The sequence below is a fragment of the Thalassophryne amazonica genome, chromosome 7, assembly GCF_902500255.1.
Source record: "Thalassophryne amazonica chromosome 7, fThaAma1.1, whole genome shotgun sequence".
NCBI classification, from domain to species: Eukaryota; Metazoa; Chordata; class Actinopteri; order Batrachoidiformes; family Batrachoididae; genus Thalassophryne; species Thalassophryne amazonica.
This window is the reverse complement of record NC_047109.1, coordinates 87,669,280-87,675,279: the sequence shown is the minus strand read 5'-3', so window position 1 is coordinate 87,675,279 and position 6,000 is coordinate 87,669,280.

Genomic DNA, 6,000 nt, shown 5'->3' with positions numbered 1-6,000 from the left:
TCACAACAGTAAAGTGTTGTTATTTGACTTCCTTCATTGTCCGTTCATTTGCGCCCCTGTTGTGGGTCCGTGTTCCTACACTTTCACAACAGGAAGTTGTGTATATAAGAACTTAGCAGAAAGCATTTTATCTTCTTATTAAACTGATGATGTGGTACGGTAATTCAAATGTGGAGTGGAGGAACAAGCTGCAGAAAACACTGAATATGACTTCCAAAAATCTTAGGTAAGCTACAAAAGCAGCTCAGTAAAATATGTAATGAACTCTCAAGTGGTAAAGCTGACAGAATTATTAATGATCCACTGCGTTCACGGTACAACGAATTCAAATTTTGCCTTCAGGGAGATGTTATGGAATATCGAAGGCAAACAGAAACATCTGCAAGAAATCTTTCATTCCAAGTGCTCTTTGAGTTTTAAATGAAGTGAGGATCCTGTAGTTTCAAAATGTAGGAATGTTCTCCTGGCTTTGCAAAGGGTCAGTGTGATTTGTGACAGGGGTTTAATGACAATTTGCACACTGTGTCTTAATTTTTTATTTATAGTTATGTGGATAGGATGTGCAACCTTTTATTTAGATATACTGTATCTTTGTAGTTGTTTGCTGTGATGATGTTGTGCACTGTGAGTCTTATTTATTGGTATATATAGAGGATGTATGAACTTCTATTTAGATGTTCTGTGTAGGCTCTCAGTTGTCCAGGTGGTTTCCATAGTAGAGAAGCTTGAATCTTTGACTGGACTGGGTTGCTTGACGTGAGGACGTTTTGCTTCAAATCACAGAAGCTTCCTCAGCTAAAATTCTTGCTCTGGTAGTCTGAATTCTGTCTTGACTCTTGTAGAGAAGAATAAACCAGAAGCCAACAAAGCTGGAGTTTTTTAACCTAACCAGACCCCACCTACCGAGAGGCTGACTGCTATAGGCTAGTGACTAAACAATAGCTCTAATTAGCACCTATTGTGCTCTAGTTAGCACTCTCCTAATGACAGGATGGAAGCCTCTCCTGATGGCTCCCTTGACGACTCTCTCCTGATGACGTGAATGACTCATTACCATGAACAAAAGACTGAAACTGCTTTGACCTGAGTACCAACATTGTAAACAGGGGACAAAGCGTGTCTGAGACCCGCTCTGCGGTTAAGGCTGGGTTTCAACTGTTTTACAATGAATGCTTCCTTGACACCTCTCTCAAACCATTTCTTCTCTCGGCTAAGATTTTAACTTCCTTGTCCTCAAACGTGTGGTTAGTGTCTTTCAGGTGGAGATGAACTGCAGACTGAGGTCCACTGGCGACCTCTCTGGGGTGCTGGTATAGCCTCTTGTGTAAAAGTTGCTTCGTCTCACCTATGTAGTGTTCATTACAGTTTTCCTGACATCTGATATGATACACTACATTGCTCTGTTTGTAACTTGGGATTCCTGTCCTTAGGGTGAACTAATTTCTGTCTCAAGAGACAGAAATTAGTTCATTTGTTCATGGTAATGAGTCATTCACGTCATCAGGAGAGAGTCGTCAAGGGAGCCATCAGGGGAGGCTTCCGTCCTGTCATTAGGAGAGTGCTAACTAGAGCACAATAGGTGCTAATTAGAGCTATTGTTTAGTCACTGGCCTATAGCAGTCAGCCTCTCGGTAGGTGGGGTCTGGTTAGGTTAAAAAACTCCAGCTTTTGTTGGCTTCTGGTTTATTCTTCTCTACAAGAGTCAAGACAGAAGTCAGACTACCAGAGCAAGAATTTTAGCTGAGGAAGCTTCTGTGATTTGAAGCGAAACGTCCTCACGTCAAGCAACCCAGTCCAGTCGAACATTGAAGCTTCTCTACTTCTATTTAGATATATTATTATGGTTGTTTTCTGTGATTATGTTGTGCACTGTGAGTTTTAATCTTCTTTGTTGGTATTTATAGAGGATGTATGAACTTTTATTTAGATATAATGGTGAATGGACTGCTTTTCCATTTGCACTTTACAAATAATACCTCACATTCACCCCGATGTGAGGGTGCTGCCATACAAGGTGCTCACTACACACCAGGAGCAATAGAGGATTAAAGGCCTTGCTCAATGGCCCTTAGTGATTTTCCAGTCAGGCTGGATTTGAACCGAGGATCTTCTAGTCTCAAGCCCAATGCCATAACCACTAGACCATCACCTCCCCTATATATTTGCAGAAAAAATAGCCTGCCTATTTGGAAGGAGGGTTTACAACTTGAGTTGAGTTCACATTATTAGTTGAAGTGACTTGAATCTGTCCTTTTTTGTGTGTGCCTTCATGTAATTCAGTGTACACTTTTACAAATTACAAGATATATGTACTTAATCATTTGTTTTGTTCATCTTTTGTTAACCCTCAATACATAACGTGGTTGTTCAACAAAATATATAATTAATTTAACAAAATATACAATTAATTGAATTGCATTTAAAATGTTTAATATTAATTAAATATTAAACAGAATATCCTGTTAAATTTAAACAACCGAGGTATGTCAGACTGGTTGACAGAACTAGATTAAATGAATATAGCAGGGCATGTTCATTAAAATTTGCAATTCATGGATGTTTTGTATAAGAGTCTTTTGATGTCAATTTCAATTGCAATTTCAGGGACACTTCTAAAACATCAAAATATCAATAAAATAATAATAAAAATGGCTGTTTGTGCAAAATTTTGTTTTTTTTTTGGGGGGGGGGGGGGCTCGGAAAGGGTCTCACCCGGGGAGTAATTCAGTATAGAACCACCATTGGGAATGTATATAGGATATATGAACTTTTATTTTGTCATATTTTTATGGTTGTTTGCTGTGATGATGGAAGACAGTTTATAACATGTTTTATGGTGAAACTAAAGGCAAACGTCTGCATTCTGGACAATAAAGTTTTTGTATAGTATTGTATCGTAATGCGGACCATACAAGGAAACCCAATCATGCTCAAGGTCAATCCTGTCTGAGATACACTTATTTGGGATGTCCACTTCAAATTTGGTGAAAATTAGATTTTTTTTTTTTTTTTTTTCTCCAAGTTATCATGGGTACAAAAAAGTGTGACTACACACAGACACTGACTGGCAAAGTGCATTTCTACAGTCTCTTTCTGGCATTATTACCAGTGGGGGATACTTATAAAAGCAGATTAAATATGACTTTAGTGTAATTCCTTCAAAAGCACTAGTTACCATGTTTAAACTTAAAGTATAAGTGCAGTGCATGATTTTTTTTATATCTCAAACACATTTTTGTTATTGTATGCAAATAAATATAAATATTAACATATGGGCACAGATCCAGTCTGTGTAAGTCTGATCCTGTCAGATCTCAGAAGTTAAGCAGAGTGGGTCTTGGTTGGTCCTTGGATGAGAGTCCGCTTGAAAGACCAGGGGCTGTGTGTGTTTCACTGGGTAAAACTGTAGTCGCACAAGGAAGGGCATCTGGTGTAAAACTGAGCCAAATCTCAAATCAGATCAATCAATCAATCAATCAATCAATTTTTTTATATAGCGCCAAATCACAACAAACAGTTGCCCCAAGGCGCTTTATATTGTAAGGCAAGGCCATACAATAATTATGTAAAACCCCAACGGTCAAAACGACCCCCTGTGAGCAAGCACATGGCTACAGTGGGAAGGAAAAACTCCCTTTTAACAGGAAGAAACCTCCAGCAGAACCAGGCTCAGGGAGGGGCAGTCTTCTGCTGGGACTGGTTGGGGCTGAGGGAGCGAACCAGGAAAAAAACATGCTGTGGAGGGGAGCAGAGATCGATCACTAATGATTAAATGCAGAGTGGTGCATACAGAGCAAAAAGAGAGAGAAACAGTGCATCATGGGAACCCCCCAGCAGTCTACATCTATAGCAGCATAACTAAGGGATGGTTCAGGGTCACCTGATCCAGCCCTAACTATAAGCTTTAGCAAAAAGGAAAGTTTTAAGCCTAATCTTAAAAGTAGAGAGGGTGTCTGTCTCCCTGATCTGAATTGGGAGCTGGTTCCACAGGAGAGGAGCCTGAAAGCTGAAGGCTCTGCCTCCCATTCTACTCTTACAAACCCTAGGAACTACAAGTAAGCCTGCAGTCTGAGAGCGAAGCGCTCTATTGGGGTGATATGGTACTACGAGGTCCCTAAGATAAGATGGGACCTGATTATTCAAAACCTTATAAGTAAGAAGAAGAATTTTAAATTCTATTCTAGAATTAACAGGAAGCCAATGAAGAGAGGCCAATATGGGTGAGATATGCTCTCTCCTTCTAGTCCCCGTCAGTACTCTAGCTGCAGCATTTTGAATTAACTGAAGGCTTTTTAGGGAACTTTTAGGACAACCTGATAATAATGAATTACAATAGTCCAGCCTAGAGGAAATAAATGCATGAATTAGTTTTTCAGCATCACTCTGAGACAAGACCTTTCTGATTTTAGAGATATTGCGTAAATGCAAAAAAGCAGTCCTACATATTTGTTTAATATGCGCTTTGAATGACATATCCTGATCAAAAATGACTCCAAGATTTCTCACAGTATTACTAGAGGTCAGGGTAATGCCATCCAGAGTAAGGATCTGGTTAGACACCATGTTTCTAAGATTTGTGGGGCCAAGTACAATAACTTCAGTTTATCTGAGTTTAAAAGCAGGAAATTAGAGGTCATCCATGTCTTTATGTCTGTAAGACAATCCTGCAGTTTAGCTAATTGGTGTGTGTCCTCTGGCTTCATGGATAGATAAAGCTGGGTATCATCTGCATAACAATGAAAATTTAAGCAATACCGTCTAATAATACTGCCTAAGGGAAGCATATATAAAGTGAATAAAATTGGTCCTAGCACAGAACCTTGTGGAACTCCATAATTAACTTTAGTCTGTGAAGAAGATTCCCCATTTACATGAACAAATTGTAATCTATTAGACAAATATGATTCAAACCACCGCAGCGCAGTGCCTTTAATACCTATGGCATGCTCTAATCTCTGTAATAAAATTTTATGGTCAACAGTATCAAAAGCAGCACTGAGGTCTAACAGAACAAGCACAGAGATGAGTCCACTGTCCGAGGCCATAAGAAGATCATTTGTAACCTTCACTAATGCTGTTTCTGTACTATGATGAATTCTAAAACCTGACTGAAACTCTTCAAATAGACCATTCCTCTGCAGATGATCAGTTAGCTGTTTTACAACTACCCTTTCAAGAATTTTTGAGAGAAAAGGAAGGTTGGAGATTGGCCTATAATTAGCTAAGATAGCTGGGTCAAGTGATGGCTTTTTAAGTAATGGTTTAATTACTGCCACCTTAAAAGCCTGTGGTACATAGCCAACTAACAAAGATAGATTGATCATATTTAAGATCGAAGCATTAAATAATGGTAGGAGGGGGGGGGGGGGGGATCTGTGCCACAGCACAGCAGATCTGTGCTGGATCTGCTGTGGTGCCCCCAAACAAATGGGAGCACCTGCAAGGTAAACAAAATCAGTGCATGGGCACAGACATATGAGATGGGCAGCTTAATTTTCATCCATATTTAAGGTGAACCAACCCCATGTCCACTGCCTCTGTAACCCTCAAGCGACTGAGTGGGGTCATTTATGACCATGGGCATATATTTTTATGCACCACTTTTCTAATTTCAATTGGAAAAACATTTCCTACCATGAATTTGCAAACTATTTGACCTGCATTTGTTCACAGAACTTTTCAAGGATCGGCTGATCTGTGTGGCAAGCATAATCCAAACTTGTGCAGGGATCACTTATGACCCCAGGAATATCTATGAGATTTTTGACATTATAGCTTCAGGTGGTATTTGTAATTTGCCAACTCTAATCATTATATTTTACTGTTTTGCAGAGAAGCATAGCCAACAGACCTAGAATAGTAAGATTTACAACTGCACGAGCATTGGGACTGATTCTTGATGCCCAGAGTGTCGTGATTCGGGTCTGTGAGGAGTGTGTTTACTTTTTTTTTGTCTCTGCTGTTTTCTGTCACTGTCATGTTTGCTTGGGTTTTGGTGGA